The sequence below is a fragment of the Gorilla gorilla genome, chromosome 23, assembly GCF_029281585.2.
Source record: "Gorilla gorilla gorilla isolate KB3781 chromosome 23, NHGRI_mGorGor1-v2.1_pri, whole genome shotgun sequence".
NCBI lineage: Eukaryota > Metazoa > Chordata > Mammalia > Primates > Hominidae > Gorilla > Gorilla gorilla.
The window spans coordinates 47709261-47724611 of record NC_086018.1 but is presented as its reverse complement, the minus strand read 5'-3'; the positions used below and the strand labels follow the sequence as shown (position 1 = coordinate 47724611).

The 15351-nt window shown below is 53.4% G+C and overlaps 1 long non-coding RNA gene across 3 annotated transcripts; it reads left to right on the top strand.

The window, feature by feature from the left end:
- The first annotated feature begins 6640 nt into the window (after positions 1-6640).
- On the top strand, positions 6641-15151 carry LOC129529466 (uncharacterized). Of its 3 annotated transcripts, none has more exons than XR_008674970.1 (3): positions 6641-6847; positions 12840-13027; positions 13411-15151. It is a non-coding gene; the product is annotated as an uncharacterized lncRNA (long non-coding RNA). The 3 variants fall into 3 exon arrangements; XR_008674971.1 differs by lacking the exon at positions 6641-6847 and adding an exon at positions 8123-8360; XR_008674972.1 differs by lacking the exon at positions 6641-6847 and adding an exon at positions 12502-12590.
- Positions 15152-15351: the final 200 nt, after the last annotated feature.

Genomic DNA, 15351 nt, shown 5'->3' with positions numbered 1-15351 from the left:
CCACCCCTGAGCTGATAGGTAAAAATGCTCCTGGAAAGCAGCGCTGTTGTGATTTTCATCGTTTTCAAGGTTAAAAACCTAAATTCCCATATGGAAGAATTAAGTTTAATAATGAAGAGGTAAGGACATGTGTATGTGTGTGTGTGTGTGTGTGTGTGTGTGTGTGTGCGCGCGCACACATGTCCAGGCTGACAGCACGCACAACTGGCTCTGCCCTGGGAAACGTCTGGAATGTAAATATGTATTTATGAAGGAGTATGTTCTCCATAAATCGCTTATAAATAATTTCTTTGGAATGAAAATATACAGGAATTCAATTTCCCAGGCAGTCTCCAGGTTTCTGAGCACCCATAAGCTGCCTGGTTGTATATAAACACGTGAAATATTTATGCCAGACACAGCCTGTGGGCTCGGTCTGTGGTGTCTGATGTCTGGGAAGCGCTGGCCCCACGGAGCTGGACCCCACTCTCTGAGGATGAGGAAGAGCTGGGTCAGCACACTTCAAGAGACAGCAAGGGCGCCAGCTCAGAGAGGGGGATGCCGAGGCTTGGGCACTGAAGACACAGGGAGTGCCCCCAAAAGGTGTGACGAGCGCTCTGTGGTTGGGGGATGTCACCCACGCGGTCGGGCCACCCACACCCCGGCCAGACGTCCAGCTGCCAACACTTGCGTCTCCACTGATGCCCCTGCAGGCCTCTGACAGCTGGGTCCCCTCTGCCTGGGTGGGCTGCTGGGGAATTAGGCAGCCCCTCCCAGGGTCCTGCTCAGGGGGCGGTGTTTGCTGTGTAGTGCATCCCCAGCTCCCTCAGGCCTCGGTGCGGTAGCACTGGCTCTCATGTTCTCCACGGGCTCTGTGCACCCCCAGCATGGCCTGACCATAGGCTCCTCTCCCGCTCTGTCCCTTCCCTGTTCACTTCCCTGCACCCCCAACGGTTTCCTGGGTCACCTCCCAAGTCAGCTACTTATGCTCAAGTTCTTTTCTCAGGGCGCTTTGGGAGCACCTGGCAGGAAGGGGGAGGGGACCAGCAGCACCTGGCAGGAAGGGGGAGGGGACCAGCAGCTCAGGCTCCTTGGGGGAGGGCACGTGCCCCACATGTCCACCCCGAGTGGCCAGCAATAGCTGCCTCGCCAGGAGACAGGTCACCAGGGCCATTCCTGGGCTCCACCCAAGACCTGCTGGGTTAGAAGCCAGGGGAATTGGGCCCAGCAAACCCTGCAGGTGACTCTGCTGCATCCCAGCATGGGATCTTGCTGTAGAGTATGGGGATCAGGGGGCCGTGGGCAGCTCGGTGGACCTGGCCTTTCCTGCTCTGTGAAGGTGGCCCCTCTGCCCACCTGAGGAGGGTTGAACAGGAAGTGCTGAGATCAGCAGGAGGCCACTGTGGGGTCTGTGAAGGTGAGGGCCTGGCATTGGGGAGGGAGGCTGGGCATGTACCTGGGGGCCAGCTTGAAGACTCCGGGGGGAGGTGAATCAAAGATATTGGGAGAGGCGGGGCAGGTGGTATGGACAGGGCTGCACCAAGTTTGATTCTCTGCTGAGCTTTGAGAGCTTGGTGGGTGAGTAGGAAGTCTTCCTACATTTTTTGATATAATTAATTAATTTCTGATGTATCTTACAATCTTGAATGCATCATAGCTTAATGGGAAGCTTTAAAATATTTATTAACAATATGTAGGATAGCAGCTTTGATTTGTGAAATATCAGAAAACAATGTCTGGCTGTGAAACAACCTATGGGTGTTAGGAAATGACAGTGGGTCACAGTAAACTTGGATAATGGCTCTTGTCACCAGTATTCAATATGCAGTTTTGTTACTGAGAAAATTTAACCTTCATCTTGACACCTGTAAGCAGCTTTGAGCTGGCAAATGCTTTTATCGGCCAATTAGCCCAAGAAGCAACTTTCACACAACAGGGGCAGCAGTATACCTTCACAGCCTCATCTTAGGGCCAAGTCAGTGTTCCCGACGTCTGTCAGAATTAGGACTGGGTCATCTCGGTTCACCATCCCACAGAACATCATGCTGGTCAGCCACATTGGTGGTATCATGTTGCTTGAGTCTGGTGAGCTGGAAGTAGCAAATATTTCAGAGAGGAGAGATCAACCCATACTAACTCAGGACCTCGCGACCTTGTTGAAATGTCCAGGGATGCAGTGATCCGAAGCAGGTCAGTGTGTCTCTACAAAGTAGAAGATACCTTGCTTCACTTTGCAGTCCCTCACGTTGATAAAGAGACACTGTGCTTTGGATGTTTAAGACAATATGAATCATCCTTCACTGTGCTTCTCTAATCCATTTAATGAGCAATAGATAAGCTGTAATCCTTGAAAAAATTTGGTTACTTTTGAGTCTTCCCCTACCTTTTCTGAGATCAGAGATACTTCAAAAATGTGCCCTAAACTCATGCTCTGTATGTATTTTAATAAACGAGGAAAATTACCTGAAAGAAAGAACCCCTGTTTGTCTTAATGTAATTTATTCTATCCTCCTTCTCCTTTGGCCATGCCTGGACCACTGCAAGCGAGTTGTAGGCAGTTGGCTTACAGGCCAGGGTTAGGTTGGGTTGGATGGATGGATACAACCCAACGGTTGCACCAACTCAGGGCCAGAAAGATGGCGATACAACTGGAACCAATGAAATATTCCTAAGTGGAGAAAGGAAATAACTCTCTTAAAGGAAAACCCATTTTAAGTTGTTAGTTCACATGCAATCTGCCCCTCCTGAATGATTCTGTTTTTAGAGGCTGGACCTCTGGATATGCCATTCAGTTGGAATTCATTTCTCCAGCTTGCTCCCCACGGTGCACCCTCCCCTTGGGCATCATGATTTACTGTTAGACTGGGTAGGTTTTAGCCACACACCCTGGCAAGAATTTTCATCTCCTGTTTCTTTCTTTTTCTGTCTTTCTTTCTTTCTTTTTCTTTCTTCCTTTCTTTCCTTTCTTCCTTTCTTTTTCTTTCTTTCTTTTCTTTCTTTCTTTCTTTCTTTCTTTCTTTCTTTCTTTCTTTCTTTCTTTCTTTCTTTCTTTCCCTCCCTCCCTCCCTCCCTCCTTTCTTTCCTTCCTTCCTTTCCTTCCTTCTTTTTTTTTTTTTTTGACAGGGTCTCAGTCTGTAGCCAAGGCTGGAGTGCAGTGGTGCAGTCATGGCTCGCTGCAGCCTTGATTGCAGCCTTAAGCCAGGCTTAAGTGATCCTCCTACCTCAGCCTCCCAAGTAGCCAGGACTACAGGTGTGTATCATCCTGCCTGGCCAATTTTTACAAGTTAAATTAATTTTTGTTGTTGTTGTTGAGACAGGGTCTCCCTATGTTGCCCAGGCTGATCTTGAACTCCTAGGCTCAAGTGATCCTCCTGCCTCAGCCCCTTGTAAAGTGCTGGGATCACAGGTGTGAGCCCCAAGCCTGGCTTCCTCTCCTCTTTCTGAATCCTCTACCCTCCCGGGGACTGTGCTGTGACACATTGTTACGAAAACACAGTAATTTCCCACTTGAGTAATTGTCTTTATCCACTGGGCTTTCTCTGTCTCCTCTAACTGATGAATATGTAGCTACATTGCGAATGTGGAGGTCATCTGTGCTCTCAAAGAACTGGCGAGAGTTACAGTTAGCGTCAGCTGGCTTGGCATGGAGTCTGGGCATCTGAGCTGCCTGGTGAGTTTACCAGGATACCAGGAACCCCTGCTACAAAGGAGGGCATTTGTGTCTGCACGCTGGCACCGTCACAGCATCTGATGATCCGATTCAAATGCCCTTCCTCTCTTTGTGTCTCTTTTTTTTTTTTTTTGAGACGGAGTCTTGCTCTGTTGCGAAGGCTGGAGGGCAGTGGTGTGATCTTAGCTCACCGCAACCTCCGCCTCCTGGGTTCAAGTGATTCTCCTGCCTCAGCCTCCCAAGTAGCTGGGATTACAGGTGCGTGCCACCACGCTCGGCTAATTTTTGTATTTGTGGTAGAGATGGGGTTTCACCATGTTAGCCAGGCTGGTCTCGAACTGCTGACCTCAGGCAATCTGCCTGCCTTGGCCTTCCAAAGTGTTGGGATTACAGGAGTGAGCCACCGTGCCCGGCCTCTTTGTGTCTCTTTTACAAGCTCATGAAAGACGCGCTGACAATAAGCTGCATCTTTGTTAAGTGGCCACGTTTGCGAGGCGATTGACAACCTCCTCTCTGTGTGTTAATGCACTGACTGGAACATTCAGGCTGTGGTGAGGAAAGAGGCTAGAATTCCAAGCGAAGTAACATTCCTGGCTTCTCCTTGCAGCTGCACTTCTCCCAAGCCGACGGAGCCCTGAAGCGACATGAGGCTGGGTCCTGCAGAGGCCAAGCTCCGCGAAGCCCAGGGTGCCCCCCACTCGGCCCCGCCCTCCTGTCCTCCTCCACGGCTCTCGGGGGTGCAGCTGATGATGGGGTACAGAGCGAGGAACTGAGGGAGGTTAGGGGTCACTTCACTGGCCGAGGGGAGGTTTTGAAGGCTGAGACACTGGCCAACTCAAGTAGGACTTTCACTGTCGTCCATGTCCACTCCTTGTGCTGGGAGAGTCCAGAGCCACAACGACCTCTCGGAAGGGAAGTGGAGGGGCCTTGGAGGAGCCAAATGCTGCAGGAATGCCGGCTCCTTTCCTCCATGGGGGTGGGGGCGGGTTCTAGGGACCCCCCCTCCCCCTCACTCCCCCTCCTTCCCCCTTCCCCCTCCCCTCCCTCCCCCGCCCTCCTCCTCCCTTCCTCCTCCCTCTCTCCTCCCTCCCCCTTCCCCCTCCCCACCTTCCCTCTTCCCCCTTCCCCTCCTTCCTCCTCTCCCTCCCTTCCCCTCTCCCTCCCTTCCCCTCTCCGTCCCTTCCCCTTCCCCTGCCTTCCCTTCCCCCTCCCCTGCCCTCTGTCTCCTTCCTCCCTTCACTTCTTTTTCCTCTCTTTTCAGAGGATCTAAATGTGCCAGACACTGTGCCGGGCCCTTGGGACACATCCACGAAACACCACTTTCAAGATCACAGTCGCGTTTTTCAGAACAAAATGTTTTTCTTCTTGGAGAATTAATTGGAGCCCCGTGCGTTTGTGTGTGGCCGTCCCCGTGTGACTGCCGGCTGTGCCGGTGCACTGGCCTCTGATGAGACATCCCTGGGTCACTCGTTCACTCGCTGGACAGGCCCCCTGGGCCCCGGCTGTGTGCCAGGTGCTCGTTTAGGATTGCTGCTGAGAAGTGGACTCTTTATCAGTCGAATTCTGTTTTCCACAAATAATTTATTTCAGAATGAATGATTCCTCCTCTCTCCTTCCCTTCTCTGTGGAGAAGATGCTGGAGGCTGAAGTGGGGACCAGAACCTGCGCTTATGTCTGATGGGGGTTGAATCCTCAGTTCCCCACGAGAAGATGCTGGAGGCTGAAGTGAGGACCAGAACCTGCGCTTATGTCTGACAGGGGTTTAATCCTCAGAGTTCCCCGCGAGAAGATGCTGGAGGGTGAAGTGAGGACCAGAGCCTGCGCTTATGTCTGATGGGGGTTGAATCCTCAGTTCCCCGCGAGAAGATGCTGGAGGCTGAAGTGGGGACCAGAACCTGCGCTTATGTCTGATGGGGGTTGAATCTTCAGTGTTCCCCGCGCCTCCCCCCAGCAGAGCATTTCCTGCCTCAGAAGCCGCCCTCCGCCCCCACCCCCGCTGGGGCAATTTTTCCTTAAGGGCCTTGAGGGGCTCGGTTTTTGAAGGATAATTGCAGCCCCCACAGAAGCCGAACGATTCCTGGTTGAGGAAACAGTGTCTCCCCATTTATCTCTGTTGGAAGTTCAGATCGGCAGATGCTGGTCAGAGCCCTCTCCCCTCACAGCCTGGCAATAATCCACGTGGAGAAACGTTGAGTGCCAGGATTTCATAAATTCATGAAACGTATTCACCAGAAGTGTTGCCAAAAGACCTTGTTCACAGTCCGAGATCTGAGTGTTTATGCACAGAAGGGGTCTGCTTCCCGCCGGGACCCCCCTCACCAGCATCTGCTGATTTCCCCTCCCGCTAATGGAAAGTAACTGATGTGATGAGAAGGGACAGGTCGGAGCCGCCCCCTCCGCCCTGGCTCCAGCGGGGCTGAGGACGCTTAACGACGTTCTGTTCTGAACACCTGCGATCCCATCATTACCTCCCAAACAGAACATTTTGGAGAGATACTGCATTTCCATAGGTTTCAAGAAGTACATTCGAACCACTGTTCCCAAGCCAAGGTGGAAAGCTACATTTCAGCATCTGAGTAGTTTTTGAATGACCCGCAGTGACTGAAGGAAGGAGAGGGATTTCCAACAGACTCGGGAAAGACAAACTCCCCCCGTCCGCTTTAGAACTGGAGAGAGAGCAACGCTCGCGGTTTGGAAGGAGCTTGGGGGGCATCTCATCTGGTTAAACATCTGCCCCCACCCCTTATTACAGCCTTGACTCTTTTATGGCAGACCCTGGGCTGGGTGCTGGGGATTTAAGGATAAATAGGATTTTCTTGCTGCTAAAGGGCTAAGTTAGTGGGGGTACATCCACGCCACGGATATTTGTTTCACGACGTGATACATGTGATGGGCTGTGTGTGTGACTATACAGTGAGAACAAGACAGGGATTCGAGAAGAAGCGTCACAATCCGCAGGCCTCTCTCTCTCCGTTGACCTGTGGCGCGGGGCGGAGAATCCTGTGGTTCGTGTCCTGCTTCTCAGCCCCGCCCCCCTTTCGGGGGAATCCGAAGGGCTGCCTGGACGCTGGTCGAAGGGTGCCACCTGCCTTCCTTTTCATCTGGGGGTCCCGGCCACACCCCCACGTCCCTGCTGCTACCCTGTTTTGTTCCCCTCCGTGTGACAGGAGCGCAGGATTTGCGTGGGGAGGGCAGGAGGTGACGTGAGGGGCTGGGGGTGCAGAGGACACAGGGATGGCAGGGGCCGGGGGTGACGAGGGGCGTGGGTGGGGCTGGAGGGGGTCAGGGCTTGGCCGGCACCAAGACTCAGCCCTGTGGGAGCAGATGGTGGTCTCCAGCCTCCCTCCCCATCCCCAGCTGGGGTCTGGGTTCCAAGTGCTTAATCCCCTCCCCTCAACCAGCCAGTGCTCCAGCTGGAGCTAGCAGAGGCTCCTGCAGGAAACGCTGACCCCCGGGTTGAGAGCCGAGAGCTGGCTGGGGCAGGCTGCCTGCTGGGAGGGAAGCGCTCTCCTGGGCCGGGTGAGAGGTGGCAGCGTGCTGGCAGCCCACGCAGCCGTCACTCACTCTCAGCGCCTCCTCGGCCTGGGCGTCCGCTCTGGCCACGCCCCAGGAGCCCTTCATCCCGCCACTGCGCGGTGGGGGCCCCTCTCTGGCTGGCCGAGGCCGGAGCCAGCTCCCTCTGCTTGCGGGGAGGTGTGGAGGGAGGGGCGCGGGCGGGAACCAGGGCTGCGCGGCGCTGGTGAGTTCCTGGTGGGCGTGGGCTCCGTGGGCCTCGCACTGGGAGCGGCCGGCGGGCGCCGCGGGCCGAGCAGTGAGGGCCTTAGCACCCGGGCCAGCAGCTGTGGAGGGTGCGCCGGGTCCCCCAGCAGTGCCGGCCCGCTGGCGCTGCGCTCGAATTCCCGCCGGGCCTCAGCTGCCTCCCTGCGCCGCCCGCCCTGGGCTCCTGCGCGGCCCGAGCCTCCCCGACGAGCGCCGCCCCCTGCTCCGCGGCGCCCAGTCCCATCCACCGCCCAAGGACTGAGAAGTGCGGGCGCACGGGACTGGCAGGCAGCTCCACCTGCAGCCTCGGTGCAGGATCCACTGGGTGAAGCCAGCTAGGCTCCTGAGTCTAGTGGGGACTTGGAGAACGTTTATGTCTAGCTAAGGGATTGTAAATACACCAATCAGCACTCTGTGTGTAGCTCAAGGTTTGTAAATGCAGCAATCAGCACTCCGTGTCTAGTTCAAGGTTTGTAAATGCACCAATCAGCACCCTGTGTCTAGCTCAAGGTTTGTGAATGCCCCAATCAGTGTTCTGTGTATAGCTAATCTAGTGGGGACTTGGAGAACTTTTGTGTCTAGCTCAGGGGTTGTAAACGTACCAATCAGCACCCTGTCAAAACAGACCAATCAGCTCTCTGTAAAATGGACCAATCAGCAGGATGTGGGTGGGGACAGATAAGGGAATAAAAGCAGGCTGCCCAGAGCTCGCAGTGGTAACTTGCTGGGTTCCTTTTCCGGCAGTGTGGAAGCTTTGGTCTTTTGCTCTTTGCACTAAATCTTGCTGCTGCTCATTCCGGTCTTTGGGTCAGTACTGCCTTTATGAGCTGTAAGACTTACTGCCAAGGTCTGCAGCTTCACTTCTGAGCTAGCGAGACCATGAACCCACCAGAAGGAAGAAACTCGGAACACATCCAAACATCAGAAGGAACAAACTCCAGACTCACTGCCTGTAAGAACTGTAACACTCACCGCGAGGGTCTGTGGCTTCATTCTTAAAGTCAGTGAGACCATAGAACCCACCAATTCCGGACACACAGGGACGGAGCAGTGACCATCAAAGGGCTCTCAGGGCCAGGCCGGGTGCCAGTAAGAGCAGCTGTGTCGGAGCTGGGCAGGTTTTGGGGTCCGTGGGTCACTGTCAACTGGACTTTGTATCCAGGAAGCGTTGGTTCCTTTTACAGAGTGTCATTGTGACGGTGGGGTGTGTTCGTGTTTTACACGTTTAAAATGGTGCTGGATGCCTGACAGAGCCCTCATGACTGTTTAACACATTTTCTTGAAATCACAAAATTGACCATAAAATGTTCCTCGGAAGTTTTCCAGACTGCGGGCGTCCTGGAACACCGGCCAGTTTTCACCTGTTTCTGGACGTTGTGTCATGGAGCTGTCTTTGTGAGGGACTCGGATCACCTGTTTTCTTTGCTGAGTCGCCTTCCACGTGGCTCTGTCTGTTCTGTGGTTGGGGTGTCTCCTCCCTCCCACACGGGGTGTGCTGTGCCACCCTTGGAGGGCCTTCTCCCATCGGGCCCCGCATCTCCTGCCTGGCCTGTGGAGTGGAGTCCCCTGCCCTTGCTGCTGCTGTGGCCTCATCTCCCAACTCAGCCTTGGCCTCCAGTGACAGGGCCGGAACCCTGGCAGGACAGCCACCACGGAAGTGACTCAGCTGTGGCCTCCGGTGATAGGGCCGGGACCCCAGCAGGACCTCCACCATGGTGGCAAGGCCTGGACCCCAGTGTGGGATCACGCTTCTGCAGGTGCTGGGGGGCTGCATGGCCGACTTCAGGGGGCAAGAAAGTGATGCTTTGTCTTTGGAGAGGGAGGATGTGGGACAAGCCGCCAGGTACTTAGCTCCCCTTCCTCCACCTGCGTGTGCTGAGCCGGGGGCCCTGGGTGGTCAGGACCCCGGCCCGCCCCAACTTGTGCGCTGAGCTGGGAGGCCCCAGGGTGGTCAGGACCTCCTCCCACCTGTATGTGCTGAGCTGGGGGCCCCAGGATGGTCAGGACCTCCCCCCACCTGTGCGTGCTGAGCTGGGGGCCCCAGGGTGGTCAGGATCCCCCCATGCTGCGCTTTCTCTCGGTGCCTCCACTGTCCCTGACCTGCTTTGTCCTGCAGGACCCCAGGCTGGCTGGGCCCATTCCGGGTAAGGCTGGGCTGCTCTCAGAGGGATGGCGTGGGTCCTCAAAGCCTAAGCCGAACCAGCACGGGACCCTGGGGAGCCGGGGTGGAGGGGCGTGGGGGGAGGGTGGGGTGTTGGCGGGGAGGGTGTGCTGTGGCCGCTCAGTGTTTGGATTTGCATTTCCCTGTGACTTGGAACAGGAAGTGCGTTTTCCGCCCGCGGATATTTCCTGTCTACCAAGTTTCAGTTCAGGACTTCTGTCTCTTCTCTGTTGCTTTTGGTCTTTAAAGAGCTTCTTTTGTTTTTTTTTGTTTTTCTTTTACATGTTGTGGATAGTTTTTGGGTGGACATAAGCTTTCACTTTTAATGTAGTTGAATTTATCAATGTTTTCCTTTTATGGGTAGGAGTTTTTCTTTGTGCCTTTTTCGAGAAATTCATTTCTACTCTGAGATCATGAAGTTATTTACTGCCTGCCTGCCTCCCTCCCTCCCTTCCTTCCTGCCTTCCTTTCTTTTTTGGAGATGAGGTCTCACTCTGTCTGGAGTGCAGTGGTGCAATATTGGCTCACTGCAACCTCCGCCTCCCACATTCAAGTGATTCTCCTGCCTCAGCCTCCCGAGTAGCTGGGATTACAGGTGCCTGCCACCACGCCTGGCTAATTTTTGTGTTTTTAGTAGAGATGGGGTTTCACCATGTTGGTCAGACTGGTCTCGAACTCCTGACCTCAGATGAGCCACCTGCCTCGGCCTCCCAAAGTGCTGGGATTTACAGGCATGAGCCACTGCACCTGGCCTATCTTGTCTTTTAGGAACTATAGAGTTTTGTTTTTCATAATTAGGTCTGTGATTCATGAGGAATGATTTTTGGGCATGGCAGGGGTCAGTGAGCTATACAGCCTGAGGGCCGACTCCGGCTGACCACTTGTTTGTGTCAATAAAGTTTTATTGGAACATAGCCATGCACATATTGAGTGGTTGAGGCAGACGCCAACTATGTGGCTTTCCAGGGCCCAAACGACTGTGGCCCTTTACAGAAAATATGCGCTGACCCCCGGGGTATGGTGTGAGGGAGGATTCTGTTTTGTTACTGTTGCATGTGTATGTCCTGGGTCGGAGCATCATTCATAGAGGGAACTGCTTTTCCCCTGGCTCCATGGTTCTGCCCTTTCCTACATGGGTGTCTATATGAGGCTGGCCCTGCTTCTGGCCACTTCCTTCTCTTCTGGGCTATTTGTTGAGCCTCTGGCCGACGCCACGCTGTCTGTCACTGTGGCTTTATGACAAGTCCTGCGCGGTGGAGCTGGCTTTACTATCATTCTTCACTGCTTGCACTCTGGCATGAATTGTGGACTCGGCTTGTCAGGTTCCACGAAGATCAGCTCAGTAGACTCCTGGAGGGGAGCTGGCATCTTGGCTACCCTGAGTCCCCGAGCTGGTTGATAGGAACGTTCCTCCAACTGTGGTGTTCTTCTTTAAAGCTTCTCAGGAAAGTTTCATGAAGGTCTCTGTGGATGTCTTGGACTCTGTTAGATATACTTCTAAATCTCAACTATTTAAAAAATATTATTGCATATGGTATGTTTTAAAATCTTTCATTTTCTAGCTGTGGATTGCTGTAGAAATAATGGATTTGTTATGTTAATTTTGTCCTTGGCAGTCTTGCTTAACTCCTGTAATCCTACAGATTATTTATCTCATCATCTATGAATATATGCAGTTCTGTGTCTTCCTTTGGAACTCTTATGTATTTTTTTTTCGCCTTGTAAACAGGCCCCCAGCTCATTTCTGATGGGCGCTGATGGAAACAAGAATATTTGATTTTTCTCTTCATGTCAAAGAGGCACTTTCAGTGGCTGTGTGATGTCTTTTGTAGTTTTTTTTTTTTTTTGGTAGTTTTTTTACAAATGCCTTTCATTAGAGTTACCTTCTGTTCTTCATTAGCCAGAGTTTTTTATTTTGTCATGAAGGAATGCTGGATTTTTTTTCAGATTCTTTTTCTGTATTGATTGAGCTACACGTGATCTTTCTCCTCTCTGTTGATCGAGTGAATTGCTTTGATTCTGAGCATTCTATTCTCTTATGTTAAACTTTGAATTTCCAGGATAAATTCAGTGTGACCATGATGTGCTATTCTAGCATTTATTGGTGGATTCAGTTTGATGATGCTTTTTATGATTTATATATCTATGTGTATGAGTGGGATTGATAAAGCTTTATGATTTATATATCTATTCAACCCGTTTTGCCCACCTGCTGCCCACCTTCAGAGAGGGTGTAGAAAAGTGATGTGAGCCCCCCAGCGTCCCCGCTTGTGCCGTGGGTCAGGCCAGCCCCGAGTGAGCCACAGAGCAGCCTGCGGCCAGCGGGGCTGGGGGTCAGCAGGGTCTGGAGGGTCTTGGCCTGGGGGCGGCGCTGGGACTGAGCAGGGCTCCTGAGCACGGGGGAGCTGCCCTGCGCTCCCCGGGGCCTGCCTGGCTCGTGGCTGGATTTCCGCCCACCTTGGCTGAGCAGAGAGTGCTGACGGGGCTCCTTGCTCTCCTCTGCTTGGTTCTGAGCTATTGAAATAATAAGGCAGGAAGCCAGAGACACGTGCCCACGCCTCTCCTCTGTCTTGTTAAGGAAAGCAGCGCTTCTGATCAGAAAAACGACACAAGATCTCAGAGGCAGGGCAGAGTGGGATCCGAGGGACCGTGCGGTGTTTCTGGCCCCCTTCCCCCTCGATGGCTGATTTTTTCAGAGTGTTCACACCCAGCAATGGTGCAGGCTGCTCGTTCCTGACTGCAGCACGGCGTGCCGGGCCGTGGTGTTCTTTCTGGATCACTGGTTTCCTCAGCAGCAGCGCTAACAGCCGCCCGGCGTGTCGGGCTCAATGCATCAGGTCTAATCAGATGTGGCAGCTGCTGAAACCCAAATGCCTCCATCCAACCAAAGCATCTCAATGCTGCCAGTGGTCTCTGGCTGAGCCGCCTCCGATTCAAATGCACGTGACAGGGTCCCTGGCTGCAACCCAGGTTGGAGAATCCGGGATTAGAAGGCTGAGGACTTGGGACAACAAAACCCAGGTCTCTGCCAGGTGGCTGGGCCTGGCTTCACCTGTGTGTGGGTGGGAAGGAGCCGTTGGCCAACTGGTCTCTAGAGATGGAGACCCTGACCTGGGTCAAGAGTGACGGGAGATGCCGGGAGGACCTGGCCAGGGCGCCCTCTTGGTTTTTCACCCATTCCGTCTTCCTTCCCTGACCCATGACTCGGGTTTCCAGTATTTAAAATACTCTCATCCTGGATCCTGCAATCTAAAGATGATTTTCTTGCAGAGGCTGAGCGAGCTGGCTCTGACCCACCAGATGTGCCAGGCCCTGAGCTGGACCCTGGTGTCCAGAAGTGGACACAGCCCCTGTGGGGCTCCAGCCTGTGGGGTTGGGGGGTGACGAGGGACTCCTTCAAGAACGGATGCAGTGCCTGGCAGGGCTGCAGGCTGCTGCCCACAGAGGGGCCTTTGCAGGTAGGCTGGGGGCTGCATACCTGGGCCTGGGTACCCTCTGGAGCTGGGGACAGAACTTGGTCACAGGCAGACACAGCTCCTGCCTCCATGGTTTTTGGGGGTGCCAGAATGGTATTCCCTCCTCGATCCTGCTCTGGGGTCTGGGGGCTGCAATGGCGGGGCTGCTGCTTAAGCAGGGAAGAGACAAGGTCCGGTCCGAGTACTGGGGGGTCCCAGACCTGCGAGTGGACAGGGAGGCCGGTGGCCTTGGGTCCTTGGTGCAGGCGAGAGGCTGTGGCAATGGGAGGGGAGCATCTGTGGGCACCAACCCGTGCTTTATGTTAATTGTTTAACTTTGGGTATTTCAGATGGAACTCTCCTAAATGTGTCTCTTCCTTTCTCAGCCGTCCCTGCTGAAGTTGCCTGGGCACACCAGAGTGTGGGAGAGTGGACGGCGCGGCCCCCTCTGCAGAAGCACCCCCTCCTGCACCTGGAGCTGCTCTCAGATCTTGGGCTGTGACCCCTGTGGGTGACACGAAGTTCAGTGATTGTCCTCCTCTGGACTGAGGGACACCCATCCACATGCGCCCCCTCCGCAGCCCGATCCCATCACGTCCTGCTCATCCAACACGGGCCTTAGATCCTGGGGTCTCTGCTGAGTGCCTCCCCTCTGAACGCCCGGCTGGCACTTTCACGGTGAAGCCAGCTGTCATGGACACCGACAGCAGGTGGCCTTTCTGCGTTGTCTACCGACTGATCTTGAAAGTGAAAACGGACATTGTCTGCCCTGTGGTGACCGTGTGGGTGATGGTCCCTGGGGTCAGGCCCTGCATGCACCTTCACCCAGGGATGGCTTCTTAGCTGACAGCGGCTCTGCCAGGAACCACGATCACCCTCCAGTTTGCTCTTTGTGCTGAATTTTATTGACATGAAATTCGCATGACGTCAACTTTATCGTTTATAAAGTGAATGGTTAAACGGAATGCGGCACTTTCACAGGGCGGCATGACCCCCACCTCTGTCTGCCTTCAGAACATTTTCATCCCCCACAAAAGGAGGATGCGCAGTCCCCAGGAACAGTTACTCCTCATTTCCCCTCCCCAGCTCTGGCTTCGGCAACCATGAATCTGCTTTCTGTCTCCGTGAATTTGCCTCTTTCGGATATTTCACGTAAATGGAGTCCCGTGATAGATGAGCTGTGTCTGCCTCTTGCAGGCAGCACAGTGTCTGGAAGGTTCTCCGTGCAGCCGCAGGGGTTGGCGCTTCCTTCTCCCGAGGCTGACCCGGCCTTGTCGTACGGGGAGTCCACTGTGTGTCTGTCTTTTGGCTGCTGTGAGCCTGGGTGTGCCGCCTGCTCCAGCCCATGTTTTCAGCTCTTTCAGGTGTGGAGGGAGGAGTGGAATTGTGGGATCATATTGTAACTTTAACTTTGGGAGGATCTGCCAAATTACCCCTCTAATTTGTTTTCAATTTTATTCTTATTTCCCCGTCACTTGTTCTTTCTTTTGACTGGTTAAAAAAAAAAAATGGCAAAGGTCTTCAGAAAAACAAGAAGTGAGTTTCAATTGAACCGTGAATTAAATGATACATTCAAAATCTGACCAGTAATACATTTTAATTTTCCCCAGACATTTATGTCCACATGTTAATTTCATGGAAATCAAGATGCTTTTGCCTCTGTTCTAAAGTATTTATTTTTTTAAGACAGGTTCTTACTCTGTTGCCTAGGTTGGAGTGCAATGGCGAGATCTCAGCTCACTGCAGTCTCGACCTCCCAGGCTCAAGCAATCCTCCCGCCTCAGCCTCCTGAGTAGCTGGGACCACAGGTGTGCACCACCATGCCTGGCTAATTTGTTACATTTTTAGTAGAGATGGGGTTTCACCATGTTGGCCAGGCTGGTCTGGAACTCCTGACCTGAAGCAATCCTCCCACCTCAGCCTCCCACAGTGCTGGGATTACAGGCGTGAGCCACCACATGCAGCCTGAAAGTATTTTTTAGAGTTTCCTAAAAGTTTCATCATCCCTTTTGTTTTCCTAACAAGCTGTGAAACCCAGTGGGTTTTAATTGTGAATCAGCACCAAAACACATGCAGATTTAATTTTTAATTGAAATGATGGCCAATAAACAGAATTAATAACTCAAATGCTCGAAGTCTGTCAAGCATGGTGCTTTGTCTCTGCCACGGACATGAAAAAGCAGCATTCCCCTCCAGACTTGAGGCTGGGGACCCTCCGAGTCAGAGCAGCCCCTCCCTCCCCACCTCCGTGGCTGTTTCCACTTTGCAATCTCCCCAGAGGGCTCTGCCTGTCCACCTGCGAGACGCTGGCTCCACGGCTTGTCTTC